Below are 19,067 nucleotides of genomic sequence, written 5' to 3'. Positions count from 1 at the left end.
AAGGGCTCCTTCACATCATCCTTTTAAGTTCAAGGTTTTGGGGGTTTTTCCATCCTCTCCCTGTTACCAAGGCCAGGCACCAGCAGCATCAGCTCTTATCATCCCACACATCCAGCTGCAGACCTCCTCCAGTTTCCAGAAAGGCCAGACTGAGCCACTCTTTGGCTCAATCAACATCCCCCACAGCCTTAATTCTGACACTCAGACCTCAAGGTCTGCTCCAGCCTCCCCTCCTCTGTTCTCCCAACAGAGCCAAACACCTCAAAAAGCCTAATCTTTTGGGGGAAGCTTTCTCCACCCCATCCCAGCAGAAGGACACAACAACCCAACCCCAACCAAGCAGCAGGCCCAGTACAGTCCCAAATAGCCAGGAACTTAATGGTGGGATAAGAGGAGAGGGAAAAAAAAAAAACCCCAACCACACAGTATCCCAAATAGAGACCAAGAAAGCCCCACTCACCCTAACACAACCTCATACCACACTACCCTCAGCTCCTTCTTTTATTTCCCCCATGGGGCCACATACCCCCAGTTCCCCTCCACCATTGGCTCTTCCCAGAACAGCCCCCCATTATCTGCACCTGCTCCCCCACCTGGAGGCACCTGTGCATGGATGGAGATGGCTGCTTGTGTGAGCCACCACTCAATCCCCAGATCTCTTCCATACCTTTATGCTTTGCCAGCTTTGGCCTTGTTTTTGGCCAAGACCCTCTGTGGGTGGTGCCAGCCTGTATCTGTACAGTGTCCTGGGCTGTGAGGGGGTAGTTTGGGCTCTGCCACCCCATCACTGTGCAGGGCACAGGCAGTCTGGGGTACCCCTTTTTTTGTCTGGGTAGCTTGTGGGGGGTGCTGCATGCTAGGAGAGCACCTCCTCCAGTCAGCAGGACCCGGGAGCCAGGCAGAATCAGCTGCACAGAGGTTGCAAGTGAGCCAAGACAGGATTAAGCAACTTGGAGCATCATCAGGCATTGAGCTGCTGGCTGCCACAGGAGGGAGGTGGCAAGGAGAAAAACCCAGCAGAAACCCATTATCTCCATGAGTCCTTTAGCTTTTGGCCAGGAGCTGCTGGGCAGTTCACAAACTGCCGTGTTCTGTCTGCCCATTACAGGTTCCATCAGTCAAGAAATATTTTCATTTATGGAGCCCTTGCCCCAGTCCTGCTCTTGCTGCTCTGGCCAACAGGGACAGCAGCTCCTTGATCCCCAAATAATCACTGCAGCAGGGCTTGGCTGCAGCACGGTGGGCAGCTCTGGGGACCATGAGGTGCTGAAGATAACCTGGCTTGCCATGTCCTCCACACCATCACCCTTTTCAGCAAAGCCCCATGAAACCCTCTCGGTGAGTGCAGGTCCAGCCGATGGGGAAGGGAGGAGAAGTGTTTCCCAAGTGGGTAGAGAAAACAACAATTGAAATATTTAATTAAAACCTGACTTTGAATTAATTGACATCATTTTCTATGAGGGAGATGGAGAAGCTCAGAGCTGCAGGAAGGTGATGCTGGGATGCAGGTGAGAACAGCACCCACCACTGGAGTCTGCACCCTCCACACCCCTGGGCCTCTGCACCTTCCAACTGTGCACACAGAGCCATTCCAATCCAAATTATAGGAATTCAGGGAACAGCTAGTATTGCCCAGCATGGAAATATCATAGAAATATACTGGCTGGGCAATCCCCTGTCTGCTCTAAGTCCTGGATTCAAGTCCACACCAATTCTGCATTTCAAGGCAAATAAAATGAGTTGTACGTGGAAGGTGATGGGGAGGTTTGAGAAAAGACCTTCAGATAAATCTGTTGTTTGTAGGCATTAAAAAGCCAGTTGTGCTAATCCTGGCTGCTATGATTTTAAGCTTCAAGTGCCACTGGTTGCATTATCTTGTTTCTTGGCTGCTTGAGACAGGAAAATTACATTTCAATTGCTTTTTAATTCAACTTAATCTGGTGCAAAAGTTAGCGTGCACCCTCTAATTTTGTTTTCTGAGAGGTTTGTTTCCACTAATTCCTAATCAGCCAACACTAAATCAAAACAGGCCTGGCTCAAGCTGAAATAGATGACTCCTTACAACCTTGCCAAGCAATTTAATTAAATTGGCTTAAAATCACACCCCAAGGTAAGTGGGGGCAGCCTCCTGCACAGGCCAGCCCCCAGCTTTTGGTCCCCTGCCTGGAGAGCTCTCATCCAAGGTGCTGCAGGATGTGAGTGTGAAACAAAGCTGGGAAAAGTTCATGGTTATCCTGGGCTGCTCTTTTTCTCCCTGTTCCTTCCATTCCCTTGCCACCTGCCAAGCACAATCAGCCCCATCCTGCTCAGTTCCCTGTCACTTCCAGCACACAGAGGAGGAGGATGGGGAGAGAAAAACACGTGTAATGGATGAACATCTCTTTCCTTGTCCTTCATGCTGGTCCCTGATGTCATGAGAGGTGGCACTGCCATGCAATCAACCCCAGGATTAGGCTGAGGATGAGGTGGGGGGATCTGAACCAATGCTGAGGACACGGAGAGATCAATATTTGCCAAATGGGGAAGGAAAGAGAAGTTTTTTGTTTCAGCATAATAAGAAGGTATCACAGCTAATGGAGAGGAAAGGAGATAAAATCCCTAATCTACATGACAGTGTCCCCTGAACTCAGCCTTGTGTGCTCAAGCTGAAAATCCACATTATGACAGGTATGAGAAGCTATGGCTCCAGTGTAGGGGGTTTTTTTTTGAGGCTGTTCTCCCCCACTCTGCCACCCTTCACCCCACCACTGCACCTCAGTGAGGCTCTGACTGGGGCAGACATAACATTAATTTTAAGCCCTGAGAGAAAAGCCCTGATTTCTTCTCCTGTGTTTTTCAAGTCTCTTGCATGGATTTACCCTCACTGCATGTGGAGAAAGGTACACAGGTCAGGGAAAGTGTCAGCATGTGGAATCTCTGTGGTGGGGAGAGACAAGGCAGGAACACCCTAGGATCCATCCTGGGGTGCTGCACAGGCACAGCAGCTGGTTGGAGCAACCCCTCTGTGAGAGGAGAGCCTCAGCTGGTGGAAAGGGAGCAGAGGGAGGGGTCCCTGCCACCCCCTAAATGGCTGCTCTCACACAGCGTTGTCTCTGTTCAGCAGCAGCGTAGTTCCATTAAATGAACATCAACAAATTAATTTTGCTTATTAGTTACACTAACACTAAGGAAATATCCACGTGGGTTCATGAAACAGCTGATGATGTAACTGCTGGTGGATTATAGAATCATGATGTGTCCTGAACTGGAAGAGACCCACAAGGATCAGAGTCCAGCTCCTGGACCTGCACGGACACCCCAGCAATCCCACCCTGCACCTGAGAGGGGTGTCCAAACACTCCTGGAGCTCTGGGAGCTTTGGGGCTGGGCCCATTCCCTGGGGAGACTGTTCAGGGCCCAGCACCCTCTGGGGGAAGAACTTTTTGCTGATATCCAGCCTAAATCTCCCTGACACAGCTTCATGCCTGCATGGATGTGTGGCATTCCCAAGTGTGGCAGGGATGGAGCCTGGAAATCCCTCATTTTTCAGTCGGGATCCATCCTCGTGGCATACAGTCTGCGAGGGAGACAGTGCTAACTCCACAGGCACTGGTCCCTCCTGGGGTGGCAGAGGTTGGGCAGCTTGTGACCTCCCCAGCAGCAGCAGCAGCATCTTGTCAGAGCTATTGCTGCAGCCACCACGGGCAGGAGCTGGGATCGGAGCCGCTTTGTGCCAGGCACGGAACAGGCACGGAATAATGACAGCCCCCATCTGCTACAGTCTGTCTAATCAGGACATGCAGAAGGTGGGAGAAGGGATTTATTGTTATCTCTGCCTTACTGCTGAGCCAGAGGCAAAGCCGAGCACTGCAGCTGGATTTTCTGAGGCTGAAGGTTCAGTTTGTGGTTTCCTTTAATTTAGTGGAGCACCCTCAAAAATGTGGTCCTGCTTTTCTGCCCCTGTTCCTCTGCAGCTAAGAAGCCATGGGGATGTGTCAGTTCAGAGAATCATGAAATTATTTGGGTTGGAAAGGACCCTAAAGCTCATCTCGTTCCAACCCCTTGCCACGGGCAGGGATATCTTCCACATTCCCAGGCTGCTCCAAGCACCATCCAGCCTGGCCTTGGACTCTTCCAGGGATCCAGGGGCAGCCACAGCTGCTCTGGGAATCTGTGCCAGGGCCTCCCCACCCTCACAGGGAAGAATTCCTTCCCAATATCCCATCTAATCCTGCCCTCTGGCAGTGTTCCCTCCTGTTTTGTCCCTCCAGGTGCCTGTCCCAAGTCCCTCTCCAGCTCTCTTTGAGACCCTTTAGGCACTAGAAGGGTCTCTCAGGTCTCCCTGGAGTCTCATCTTCTCCAGGTTGAACATCTCTGTCAGCCCATCTCCCTGGGAGAGGAAAGAAGGAGGAGGGAAAAGAGAAGAAGGAAAGAAGTATGGTTTTCCATAATTTCAGTTGAAACAGCTCCTGCTGTGGCTGTGGGATTCTGTGGTGTTTTTCAAGGCAAAGTGTTCTTCAGGTTCTTTTTCCAGCCAAGAAATGGGATCACTCTGAAATGTAGACACTGAAAAACAAAAAGGAAAGGAATCATATTGACATTATACAGAAGAGATCTATATTTATTGATAAAGAGGCCTGGGAGAGAGTTGGGAATTCCCTGGGAATCAAGGGAAAGGGGATTTGTGTGCAGGAAGACAGCTTGTGTAGTTTAACACCAACTGATTCTCCCATCAGCTGGGCTGGGAGCTCCTGCTGAGCTATCAGAGCATTGGGAAGGAGAACAGCAGCAGGGCTGTGTGAGTTGTGGGAGCTCATTCCCACTTTCCAAAGGCAGCTGTTTGTGTCCATTCAGCTCCACTGTTAGCGGATGCCCCAAAAAATCAGGACAGCCCTGGAGTGCCTGTAACTCCACACCAGCCTGAACATCAAGGAACTAATTTTAACTTCTGAGCATCCTCCTTTCTGCCAGCCACAGAGGGATTAGAGTAACTGGTTTTGAAATTATTTAAAAATAATATCAGACTTAATCAGAGTTATTTATTAAATCTATTATCTTCTGTCAGTTATGGGACACTGATTCAGCTGCAGAAACTATAATCACCTATGGCCACAATCTTACTCTTTTTTTTTCCTTAGCAAGGCCCAGTAATAATCATTCCTTTAGCCCCTGACTCTGTAATTCAAGGAACTGAAACAGAGAAATCTACAGTGCATTTGGGAATGAAGTACAATGGAGTGATGAAGAAACCTTGAAATTAATCAAAAACCCACATAATGTTGTATAAATCATGCAGTCATGCCTTGCTCCACAATAACTACCAGGAGAAAGGTTAAGGTGCTCTCTAAAGGAGTGGAGTGCCTGTAAATCATGCAGGAAAGAGAAACTCCATGAAAACACCAGGAAATCCATATAAATCATGGAGTTTTGAGGCTCTGGATGCCTCTTTGCTGTCAGTGAGTCCATGTGCAGCTTAATTAGAGGAGGGGGTTGAGCCTTCCTGCTGCCAGACGCTGCTTACCTTGCTCCAGCGCCTCTAATTATCCCAGCTGAGGACAGCATTTCAATAGAAATTAGTGTCTTTGTTTAAAATGTGTATTTAGGGGCATTTCTCTGAAAGCCATGCTTAGGAAATGCTAAAAAGAGGATTGGACATACATATTTCACCTGATCCAAGTGCTGCAGATAATTTTTGCTAAGCCCAGGGGTGACGTTCTTCTCTGCTGCAACTGCTTCACATCTCTCACACACACAGATTTGGGAATGAGTTTTTGGGGAGCCCCCATGGTAACTCCATCTCCTTGTGCCACCTCCTTCCTGCCACTCCACTGCTCCGAGGCCTGTCCTGGAAATGTGAGAGTGTAACAAATTTAATATAAAAATGTAAGGCAAATTCTGCACCACACAGCCATGCCCTGGGCTGATCCCACAGCACGGGCAGCAGAGGGTGGGGGGATTCTGCACCTCAGCTTCACTTTCTGAGACCCTTTTGGGACAGTACTTCCAGCTCTGGGGCATCCATCATCACAAGGGTGAGGAGATGATGGAGTGAGCCCAGAGGATGCCACAGAGATGCTCCAAGGGCTGCTTGGGAGCCAGGCTGGGATATCTGAGGTGTTCACCTGGAAAGGGGAAGACTCCAGGGAGACCCTAGAGCCCCTTCCAATGCCTAAAAGGGCTCTGAGAAACCTGAAGAGGCATTTTAGACATGGGATGGAGGGAACGGGACAAGGGGGAACAGCTTCCCACTGCCAGAGAGCAGGGTTACCTGGGATATTAGGAAGGAATTCTTCCCTGTGAGGGTGGGGAGGTCCTGGCACAGGGTGCCCAGAGCAGCTGTGGCTGCCCCTGGATCCCTGGAAGAGTCCAAGGCCAGGCTGGATGGGGCTTGAAGCAACCTGGGATAGGGGAAGGTGTCCCTGGCAGGGGATTAGAATGAGATGAGCTTTAGGGTCCTTCCAACCAAACAATTCCATTATTCTCTGATTCTGTAATTCATTGCATTGAGTGCTACAATTGAAAAAGTAACACTGAAAAGTTGGACACCAGGAACACCGACTTGAACTTCGTTTTCCTGTGTGTACCCTTCCCTGAAGCTTTTGATCACAATGCACAGACTGTCTCCTGCAGGATCTGTGACTCACTGAGCACCTGATGGGATTTGAAAGGCCTTGGCATTGTCCCCATCAGACCCTCTGTGCCCCATGAGCAGCAATCTGCCCTTGTTTGGTTAGAGCCTGGTCGTGTCTCTGTGGAAACAACATCCCTGCAGCCCTCACAGGAATACTCTGATCCTCCCCAAGCAAGCACAGACAACAGCTGAGAATGAGGTTGCAGCTTTCATTATTTTCTAAATGACTAATAAATGCAAAAACATCTTGCAGTCTCCTGAGGCAGATCTTTATATAACCCTGTGATCCTTCAGCAGGGCTTTCCAATCCAGATTCCATTCCTCCCCATACCACCAGAGATCAGCTTGCTTCTGCTGCTGAAATGCAACCCCAAAATGAAGCATCCAAGCTGAGTTCCTTGTTATTCCAAGGCTTGTCACAACAGCACAAAGACTAAGGCTCTAAAACAAGCAATCATAAATGGTTTTGTACTCCCTGTTCCTCACCTTGTCCTCCTCCATTCTTTTTACTTGGGAATGCCACTATGGACAGCCTGGGATCCCTGGCAGCACTGAGGAAGACACAAAGGCCTTTCTTATGTGTGGTCTGTATTGGATAGGTGGAATGCAGGTAAGATACATGCAGGAAATCCTTCCCTGTGAGGGTGGAGATGCCCTGGCACAGGTTGCTCAGAGAATCTGTGGCTGCCCCTGGATCTCTGGCAGTGTTCAAGGCCAGGTTGGATGGGGTGTGGAGCAACCTGGGATAGTGGAAGGTGTCCCTGCCCATGGCAGAGGGTGGAACAAGATGAGCTTTAAGGTCCTTTCAATCCAAACCATCCTGAGCTTCTACATGGGCTGACCTGCCTTAATCTGAAGGCCATTTTCCAACCTGAAACAGAATTATGCTCCACATCCCTTCAGGCAAGAGGGCTGGACTCTCAGTCTCACTTTAACATGATGAAGGAATCTGTGTCAGGGCAAGAAACTGAGCCCACACCAAAGGCAAACATCCTGCTTAGCAGACAACTCCCTGCACAAGCCGTGGTCTGCAGGGCTTGCTGTGCACTGCTATCGGGACACGTCACTCCCCAATCTCTCCTCTGTTCTCTGAGGGAACCTTCCAACCCCCCTTCCCAAATAATGTAATCATAAGGGGACAAGGCTGGGTGAAGCAGCTGCAGCCCAGCCTGTTGTCCCAGCAGGTTTGAGCGCGGTGATGTGCTGGAGCAGAGCGTGGCCAGCGAGGTACAGGACAGGGCCTGGGCTATGGACATGGCTACAACACATCATTAAACTCAGCAAGAGGCACCCTTGGAAGCAGAAAGCAGCCTGGCTGAGCCCTGGCCCTTGTTGATGTGTCTATGGGCTGAATGGGCAGCAGCTATTTCAGTTTACCATTCTGTCTTCGATCACTGCATGGAGAGATCCAACAGCTGCCTTTGCAGCTCTCTCCTCCTGTGTGCTTAAAACATTTATTTTTTCTTGTTACACATGAGCAAGCAGGTCAGAACCCCTTATTTATTTGATGCATTTCATGTCCTTCTCTAAGATGTTGTGCTGAGAACTGTTTACAATCTCCATTCACAGATTCAAGGTTTGAAATAATTGCCTAAAAAAGCCCAGAAAATATGACTTGCTCCAGAGAGATTCCTGAGGAGTTAATCACAGTTCTCAGCATTCAGGACTCTGGCTGGCCATGGTTTCTGTGGTATTATTCTGCTCCTGACGGGACATGCTGAGTTCCTAGAATCAGATTTTCAGGGTGAATAGTCAGTTACAAATTCAAGATGTGGGTGTAACATGAACTCTCTAATTTTCACCTCAAAGCAGTTGTTTATCTGAATCTTCCTGCTTGGAAACTCAGTCCCAAGCGTGTTCACCCACAACACCCACAGTGGCAATCCTGGCAGGGTAACCACATCCCAAACACTCCAGCTGAGGCAAATATAGCAGAGAAATACTTTGGGCTGATACAGGAGCTGTTGTCTTTCATGTCTTTCAGGGCAGTTCATACTCACTGAGTGACTGAAACATGCAGGATGGCAACACAACAACAACTTTATCCTCTCTGCTTGCAGCAAACACACAGGGTTTATTCATCATAAACATGGGGCACAGAAATTATTTTAAAATGAAACTTCAGTTCCATCACCAGCGTGGCTGCTCCTGCCAAGGGTACAGCCTGAGGTTTGCTTGCCAAAGAGCAGGTCTGATGAAATCTGCTGTTCCACCTTGGCAAGAAAACACAGCCAAGGATGTGACTTCGCACAGAAGTTTCTTTAGATGGTCTTTCTATTTCAGCTTCTTGTCCCCTACCCCCCAGCAGCTGAGTTTATAGAACACGCTAGAAGGCAAGACAAGAAGAAATTGCCACAAAACAAAGCATTATTTGATGTCTCTTGAGGGATTAAACCTTCCCATTCAGGCTCCCAGAGTTACCACCCCCCTGGTGGTAACCATTCCTTATCCCCTGGACTTACGGATAAGGAATGTGTTGTCTCTTTTAAAATGTAATTGCTGGTTCAGGCCCTTTGGACAGCTCTGAAAGAGTCTGGCCAGCCCTTGCAAACATGCACCTTCCAGGACCTTTAACCTGGTGTGTGCTGGCTGGGAAGAGGTGTGGGATGGAGAGCAGGAAGGGACATGTGGCAGCAATGCAAGGCAGAGGCAGAGAGAAAAGGATGGTGCCTGCAGGCATATGTGGAATCCATCTGGATTTATATTCACTGCTTTATATCAGGTAGACTTGAATTCACAGGTATTTTAACCATAAGTTTATTAAATTCCATGTCATCCTGAGGAAATTAAATCTCAGAGTTTTAACCCACCCCCAGCTGTTGGCATGGCCTTACCCCTTCCTTGACTTTTGGGTCTACATTTGCACCTAAGCTTTTAAAAAGGTCACTCCTTCTGGCTTCAGACTGAAAGGTCAGAACAAAAGAGACTTTTTGTAGGTAGATTGTCTGACAAAAAATGGGTTGACACTGGGTGGACAACTCTGAAGGTCTAAGTTGTCGTCATGTCCTGTCTCAGATTCCCCAGCTGTGAAAGGATCATGAGGTATAAAGAACATAAAGTTCTAGAAGAGTCTGAGCCCTATACCCAAGAAACACTGCTCGATGCAAGTATGAGCTATTTTGTGTTATAGGCTTATTTTCTGTAGGTGTTTGGTTTAACATTTCATTGATCTGTTTCAGACAGCATGTTAGTCCCTGTGTTCCAGGGACATGATGGATTAAGTGCAGACCTGAGCCAGGGCTCAAATATACATTGCAAATCCAGGCATCTCAACCTAGCCAGCCTACAGATTTAGCCTGTGTAGATTTGAGAGGGGGAATGATTGCCGAGTTGTTACATTCCTTATCTCTGCCTGATCAAAGCGGAAATGGATGGAGGAAATTTCTCCTTCCTGCTTGGCGGGTGAAATTCATCCCAGAGCAGCAGATTGCAGCTGAGGGTGTCACACCAGGATCTTTTGGAGACGGGAAACTGGTTTCCAAGGGTGCAGCCCTGCTACCTTGGAGTCCTTGCACACGTATATTTTTAGCCCATCAAGGTTTTCAGGAGGATGTTGGGGAAATGAGATCACCAGGACAGCCAGGGCCATTGCTGCCTCCGACCAGTGCCAAGCTGTCCTGACTGCAGTGGCCTCTAAACCCAGACCCTGGTGGCCAGAAGTCCCCTCCCCAGCCCAGGGGCTTCTCCCACCGTGCCCATCCTGACTCCGGAGCCGGCTGAGTCACCAGGCTGGCGCCCAGCATTGCTTGGGGCTGCAGAGGTGGGACAGGAGAGCAGCCCTCGGCCTGGGCAGTGTGTCCCTGCTGCCAAAGAAAGCCACAGCACAGCCCATGTTCCCTTTAATCATAGGAATGATGAAATCAGCTTTGCCTCTGCAGGGAGCAGTGAGTTGAGCAGGTAGGGCTGGTCCCTGGGGGCACATCTTTGGGTGCTGGACACGGACACAGCGCTCATCATCAGCTGTCACCTTGGCAGCTTTAAAGCTGGTGCAGATGGGTGGGTGGGGGAAGGAAAAACTGCCTGGAGTGTGGGACACAGTCTGCTCCCAGCTCAGAACAGGTCCCAAAAAATGCAAAGCCTTGGGACATGAGTCACGCCCTTGAACTCCCCTGCTCCCTCCTTCTGGAATGGCTTTGCCATAACTCAGGTTGTGACAAGAGTGAAAACCACCATGGGCCATGGGAAACACGGGCCACATGGATGTGCTGTGGACTCTCCTGGTAGTTTTTGATGGCTGAGGCCAGAAGTTGATGAAGCAGGTCCTCCCTTTCAGTTTCCTCTGAACCCCCATCCAAAAACTGCCCTCACCAGAACTAGTCCAACGGTTTTCAGGAAATAAAAGGATGGGAGAAAAGTTCCCTGTTCTCAGCCATAGGCAGGTTCCCAGTGGCCTGGCCCTTTTTGAGGAAGGCCGAAGAGAAAGTGGGAATATTCTCCCTATTTTTATCCAGTCAATCTCTTCTTTTCTGACCCCTCTCAGGAGCTACCCACCCATATTTGGGATCTTCCTTCTGCTGCAGGTTCCTACTGAACTGGAAGGTATCACTGGTTTAAAGAGGACACCACCACAGGAAATTCCATGTTTCTTCAATCTGCTTCTCAACAATGTGGGAAACACTGTTGTCCTTCTCTTTTCCTTCTAGTTTTACTTTCTATCCAAAAGAGAAACCAAAATGACTGTGGTTATAAAGAAGAGGGTGTGGATGACACTGACCCCATGCAGCTCCTGGCTCTGCCTGAGAAAGAAAAACCTGAGACTGTGAACAAACCCTGGGATAGATTTTTCCTTCTGGGTGAAGAGAAAGGGTTTCCTTGTTAAAAGCAAATGGCAAAACACCAGAATGTTTGAGTTCTCTGTGTTTCTTTGCCCTCTCTACAAGTTAACTCCCTGCACTTCTTTTTGCCTATCCACAAAACAAGGGGGAATCTTTATCTGTGGCTGCAATGAAGCCACATTCACACAGAGCTCTGGGGGTTCCCAGGTGGTCTGGAAATGGGAATAAATAGCAGTGGGAGGAATAATCACAGTGTTTGCAGAGAGCATGGAGATTCCTGAGAGAACAATGCTGTAGAGCAGCCTCGGGGATCCACAGTCAGGTGGGATTTCCCAGCACTTTATTTCCTGCCACCTGCACAGCCAAAGCATAGTAAAAAGTGTTTTATCTGGGTAAAATATTGTGAAGAGCAGGTTATTCAAATAATGAAGAAGACATAAGCATCAATAATCAGGGAGGGAGACCCAGTCTTTTTTTGTCATGATAGCAATGACAAAAAAGCAATTACATTTTAAAAGAGACAACATATTCCTTATCCCTAAGTCCAGGGGGGTGGTAACTCTGGGAGCCTGAATGGGAAGCTTTAATCCCTCAAGAGACATCAAATTTTGTCATGATAGCAACTGCCAATGATGGCAGTTCCTCTCCTCTCCTCTCCTCTCCTCTCCTCTCCTCTCCTCTCCTCTCCTCTCCTCTCCTCTCCTCTCCTCTCCTCTCCTCTCCTCTCCTCTCCTCTCCTCTCCTCTCCTCTCCTCTCCTCTCCTCTCCTCTCCTCTCCTCTCCTCTCCTCTCCTCTCCTCTCCTCTCCTCTCCTCTCCTCTCCTCTCCTCTCCTCTCCTCTTCTCTCCTTTTCCATTTCCTTTTACTTCTTTCCTCTTTATTTGTTCTTCTTTTTTTCTTTTTCATCTCCCCTCAGACTCTGCTGTGGGGGTCAGTAAAACAGTTCTGTATTTAAAGACATGGATAGCAGCTACATTTGGCCATGCAGCAGAAATCCTGTTATTCAAGCCTTGTGAGATTCCTTGGAGTCTGGTGGTTTCCTATTCCTCCTTCCAGCTTCCTCACCGCCAGACCTCTGGATTCTCAAGTCCCAGCTTGTCCCTGCGTGCCTGTTTCCTCCTCCACAACTTCTCCCCCCAGGCTCTCCCTATCCCACACACATTCCTAGCCTGTCTTATGCTGCCCTCTATCCTTGGAATAACCTTCCTCCTACTTCAAGCAAGAAACCTCATTTCTCTTTCCCAGCTTTCTGCCTGCAGATCCCAGAGCTGCCCGACCATTCCCTGTGGGTGTCTCAGTTCTGAAATACCCCAAACCCTCTTCCCTAGAACCCTGAAATACTAAACCCTGCGGTGCACTTAGCATTCGGTTTTCCTTCTTGGAGCTGGGATTAGCCAGACTCAGCCTGCCCCAAATCCCCAGGGCTGGACCCCTGTGGAGAGCCCCAGGCAGAGCAGAACCTGAACAGAATTCCTGCTCACAGCGGTAATTCAGCTTTTTGTAGGAGCTGACTGACAGCAAATCTATTCCCCGGGTTGCTTTGGATGGTGAGAGGTCATTGTGCTCAAAGCCCAAGGCCTCTGCATTGAGCATCCTGCTGGTTTTTGCAGGAATCCCTGGAAGATCAAGTCATCCAGATGAATCCTCTTCTGGAGACCCTTCATAATGCTAAAAACAGGAGGAAGAACAATTCCTTCCTTTCGTAAGTAGCAGCCCTTCACTGGTAGGTCAGTGTAGATCGTACAAAGATCTTCCCTCAGAAAAAAAAAAAAGCCAAAGCTATTTTAAAACGCTTCTTCAAGCAGTAAAGTTAATTTATATTTACTAACACTTCCCACTGAGCAGTATTTATTCCTATTTTCTTGAACTGAGTTTGTCACTTTCATTTTACCTTCCTATTTTTAGATGTCAAACAAAAAACCAATTTTCAACAACCCTCAGATCAATGCCCTTTCAACTGATCACTGCTGCAAAGATTCAAGATGCAGATTATTTTTAATTTTACAGAATTTTTCAGATTATTTTGCAGATTTTCTGCAGTTTATTTTTAATTTTGGAGGTCTCAGTGAACATGTAAAACATGGGGAGTTTCAACTGAAGCCTCACTCCTCTTTCTGTGTGCTACATGCTTCTGCCATATGCTGCAGAGAAAGGAGGATTTCTTTAAGCTCTACTACAGAATCCAAGAAGAAAGAGGGTTTTTTATAGATCTGATCTTTGAAGAGATTAAATTTCCTCTCACTGACTTGCAAATTTGCCCCTACAGGCAACTCTGTCTGTCCCTGATGAACACTCAGAACCTCTCAGCTACTTTCTGTTTTCCTACAGATATTGCAATCTTGATTAACAGACTCATCTTTTATTTTCTCATCCAGGGCAAATTTATCTGAATTCACTGTGGTGGCGCAGGGAGGCTGGCTGGGGCTAACACTGGGAGTTGAAAGTAAGCAGATAATTCTCCATATTACTTCACTTTGGATTTTTTTCTTGTGTTGAATGGACCCTGTTTTGATTAAATCAGACACGAGTAAATCTGAAACGAATTCTGTGAACTGGAGGGATCTGCACTGCTGTAAATTAAACCAAATTCTGTCTCCTCCTCTTCAGTGAAGTTACATATTTTAGATGATGACAAATTTATTTCCTCTTTCTTTACTTGCCTGTGAGACTCTGTGCACACAAAAAGGACACGATGCCTCCCCCAAAGCTGTACATTTTTCACTCCACAATTATATTGCAACCATTACTAACACTCATCAGCACAAAACTGTAATTGTCTTGCAACCAAGACCCTAAAAATAGCTCTACAGGGGAGATGCATTGTTCTGTGCTTGCACACGTGCATCCAACACTAAACTGAGAGCCACAAATCTCAGCTCTCAAGGTGAAAAGACCTCACCACGTTTCCTGACTAAAGCCCTTCAACACACAGAAAAAAGGAGAGAGGAAACATATGGACCAGTCATTCTTTAATGTGGGATTGTCTGCATCCCTCTGACTTTCAACTCATCCCAGACTTGCATCACACCCAGCAACCACATGTTGGATTTGCCTCTGTGGACAGTCCAAGGCCAAGGCAAGTTGAGATTCTTTCCTTGCAGGTTTCAGCCTCCTCCTGCCTGGCATGGCCAGGCCTTTGCTGGGCAGGCAACAGCACTGGCCAAGGTCCTCCTGCACCTTGGCTGCAGCTCTGTGGGCAGAAAGGACTGTGAGTCCTCCCCAGAGTTATTTGGACACACCAAAATTGGCAATAAAAGTGATTTGAGTCAACAAAAGCTCACCTAAAGAGTTCACAGGATGCTGCTTACAGCAGACTTCCACTGACAGAAGACTCCAGCTGAGAGGGAAGGGTGGAAATGCCCAGGCAGGACCTCCCAGTGATTTGATACTCCTGTGGGGATTTTGGAGTGAATTGATGCAGCGAGGTCTGGAGGAGGATGGGCTTTGTGGAGACCAAAAGCCAAACTGTGTTAGGACCTGGCAGAAGGCATGGACAGAGTGATTACAGGGTACAAAACCACCTTCTCCAGAGCTCTTCACTGAAACAAAGGGCACTGTAAAGACACAATTCACAGGACAACCTTACACACCATGCACTGGCAATTCAGAGGATGCTCAGAAGCAGGATGAGTTATTCTGGAAAGCTGTTCCTGAACCCAACAATGACATAACTAGACAAGCAATGGCATTTTCTGCCTCTCTTTCACTTGCTGCTAAAATATCTGTACTAAAACCTGTGTCAGTGGGAACATTGTGAAGGTTAAAGACATGTTCTGGGAGCATCACTGAAGGATGCTGTGGTTTCTTGCTGCATTCACAGGACTTCCAAAGGGTACTGGTGAAATACTGCTTTCACTGATATCAAAAGCAAAATAGTCACTGACATCCATCCATAGGGCTGAGACTTTTCAGTCACTGGCTGCTAGATATGTCTGGATATGTTCCCCTCTGTATTCCATGTCTGGAGAAGTCATGTGTCATTTTTCAGGAATGAGGCCAAGAGATACTATAATTTCTTCCTTGAACTTACTGGTACAGCACTTTGTGTGTGTTATTCATTGCCTTTAATGCTCACATCCCTGCTCAATCCTCTGTTTCTAGGATAAAAAGCCCACTCACCAGAGCTGTGCTTGGTCAGAGATTGAAATAGGTTCTCTGCAGTGGGGGGTTGTTATTAATTATCCAGGAAGAAGAGGATTGCAAGTGACTTTTCCTTAGGCAGGCCAGAGAGAGAAAGGAAAGCTGTCTTCCCTTATCTTGATCAATGCATGGTGAGGTTCCCCTTGATCTGTCAGGGCTGCCATGAAGGTAAAAATGATAATTTTCAAACTGAAGTGTTGAGCTGCTTCATGCTAATTGCTTGAATCTCCTCAGGACAGGCAAGACAGCCAGGACAAGCTTTTCAATGCTCTTCAAAAGGTTGGGGTGTTCAATCACACTTACTTTGACGTGGCTGCTATGTCAAAACCTCCTGGGCAGCCTGAGCAACTCATCACACTGAGGGTGTTTTTTGTGAAACACTCAAAACATGCTCAGGAATTGAAACACAGAAGAACATTCAATCTCCAGTCCAAAACCTGCTTTGGACTGATGGCAATTGTGTAATTGCCTCTTGGTCTTCCTCTTGCTGCAGAAACTTCTGCTTGTGCTCAAGCCTAATTTTTAGCACAGAGTGCATCAAGGTGTGATCACAGCAAAAAAACACAGATGGTGGGGAAGAACCACTTTTCACTGGAAGCCTGGAGGAACATCAGTGAAAGTGGAAATACAGCAAACAGGATGCTCCCCCCCGAGCCTGAGCTTCCTGTAGGAATAAAATTCAGCTTCTTCTACCTGAGGAGAAATAAGCAACTGAGGAGCAGCTGGGACAGCCTGAAGATCTGTTCAATTGTCTGTGAACTGAAACTTGAAGATAAAATATCTGCTCCAGAGCAAATGAGCGTGATGTAGGAGTGTCTGGTTAATGTTCAGTGGCCCAGGGTTTGCAGGACTTCAGATGAGCTGCAACAGGGTTCGCTTGAAGCCTGAGAACTGACACATCTGAAAGCTGTGGCAGAGACCACAGGTTACAACCTGCTCATTTCACATACATGTGTAATCTCAAGGAGCAGCTTTTGTGAGGAGAGGACTTGACCCTTTGTCTAGTTTTGACACATATTTTTCTTTTTAATATAATTTTGAAGAGTATCTGTTGCTGAGCAGAGCTTATTGGAAATATCTGCTGTCTTCTGAGATTATTATTATAAGCAGGACTTGAGCTACAGAGAGATCAAACAGTCTCCAGCTGCTGAACTTCCAGTGCCCTTTCCAGCAGCTGTTGGTATTTTACATCTCCCAGGATTTATACATTGCAAACAAGCCTTTTGTACAACGCAGATATGATTTTCATAGACCACAAAGACAGGCAGTCCCAAATTAAGGCTCACAAGTGACACACTGAAAGATTCTCTGTTGAGTTTGGAGCTGTGCATTCTCCCTGCTCTGGGCAGGATGGGACAGTAAAGCACAGCACTGGTCTGAAGGGACCCAGCTGCTCAAATCTCAGTGGGATGGAAAATTATTTTAGATGTTTGACACCATGGCCTGGCTTCCATCTTATAGTGCAGATTAAGGATTCCCTTGTGGAGGTCTGTGTCCCTATTGTCCTTTGATGTCCTGGGCTCTGGTCCAGAGGAAGAGACTTCTAACTTGGGATGTGATGGAGAAATTCAAGCAGAAGCCAAGGAGGAGCAGGCAGAGGTGTACAACATAGACATGGGTTGAGATCTCATGCTTGGTGACACAAAGCCAGTCTGCTATGAGCTCAGCCAGCTCACTGAGACTGGAAAAGCTGCTAAAACCAGACTCTTGTTTCTGGGGAATATAGAATGGCCTTAAACAACACACTGATTTTTTTTTTTTTTTTAATGAACAGATGTGTTATTGAGAGTCAGAGCTGGCATCCACAGCTGCCACAGGGTCTAGCAGATGGCAGAGCTGTCAGCTAAGGACCTGATCCTGTTTTGTCCAACAGCCCTGCCTTGCCAGTGAGTTTGGAGCCACAGTGGAGCACAGGCACAGACCCTCCAGAGCTTACAGGAGCCCAGGGGCAGCAGCACCATGTCTGAGGTATTACTGCTCTGCTCCAGCCAGCTCCCCCTGCTGAACAGTGCGTGTGCATGTGAAGGGATGGAGCTGAGAGCTGCCTCCCTTCTGTCCTTCCCAGTTTGTTCCCAGCAAGGTTGGGAAGTATTTTGCTGAGTTTGCAGCAAGGGAATGGGGATAATGAGGGATTTCCTCCCTGTTATTTGGATTAAAATGCTCATCTTCCCTCCAACAGTGGCTGACAAAGTTATTCAGCTGCAATCTGGAGAGTTCCAGTGGGGTTGCCACCAGGCCCAGGGGAAAAGCAGGAAACAAGCTGGAGAGGAAGAGCATCCTCTCAGCATCATAGTGCCAGAATGGAGGATTTGGCCAGCAGGTCACTGACGGCCATCAAAGGCTGACACTGCAACAGCCTCTGGGCAAATCACCCAACCTCTTCAAGTCCAAGGGAGGAGAAAGGGAACATCAGCAGAGCCAGTGCAGAGCAGTTCAGTTTCTGCCGTGCCCCTTCTCTAACCCTGTGTAAACTGGAGCATGCTCTTGGCAAAGTCAGAGATGAGCCTAAGCCCTCTGCACTAATAGATTACCCCAAACTTCCATGGGTTTTTCACATACAGTGACACTGGGGAAAGTACAAGATTGTCCCAAATTAACATGTGTCTGTTGTCATAAAGGCAGAGGTGGTTCTGCCATACAGAAATGTGCATCTCAGAAATCCTTTCCAGAGACAATTAGTCAAAAACACTGATTTTGCAAATGTCTGACCTGTGATGCCACAGTTGGGCATTTTAATGCACAAAGAACAGCAAGGCTGTTCCACAACTCCCCAGCATGTTGCCACTGGCTTTGATTGAAAATATAATCCTCACAGATATTCTGAAAAGGAACAAACCCCCAGAAACTCACAGCTTGTTTCTAGTAACACAGAGCTATAGGAAAACTACCTAAAAGGCACATCAACCAAAGATTAAATCAAGTTTTTTTTTCCCCTTGCTTGCATGTTGCTGAAGAGCCAGAGCCCTGCAGCTCACTGCAGCCTGTCTTGCCTTTCCTGGTGGCTGTGCCTTGCCTCTCTGCTGTGCTGTCACACAGCCATGCTAATGCTTAGCAGCAGGAACAGTATTTAAGCATATTATCAAACTCCACCAGTTATTCATATACTCCACTGCACAGACACACTGACAGAACATGATCAGAGCATGAATCACAGGCCCTTTGGTCTATCTTTTTTATACTCAGCAACTATCTCCTTTCTTTGCTACCAAGCAGGTTTCTGAAGGTGACATTTGACTGTGCCAAAATATGTTCTGATTGTGCTTGGTTATAGCAGCCTATAAGCCACATTGTCCTCTCTGTCAGTGTATCAAAGTATGAGCCTCAAAGGTAAAAATATAATCTCTACACAACATGCTTTCCTTTGGCAGTGCTGCAGAATCATTTATTCAGGGCAAATGGGTTTTCCATGGAAAGGACCCCCTGTGAGGACTGAGACTCTAAGGATTGCTTTAATGCTATTCCCATGCTAGCATTAACTCATTTCCCTTCCCTGCACCCACAGGGAGGATTTCTCCCTCTCTCTGCACAGGTTAACAATCATA

This window comes from Cinclus cinclus, chromosome 16, assembly GCF_963662255.1.
Source record: "Cinclus cinclus chromosome 16, bCinCin1.1, whole genome shotgun sequence".
Taxonomy (NCBI): Eukaryota; Metazoa; Chordata; class Aves; order Passeriformes; family Cinclidae; genus Cinclus; species Cinclus cinclus.
This window is presented reverse-complemented; position numbering follows the sequence as displayed.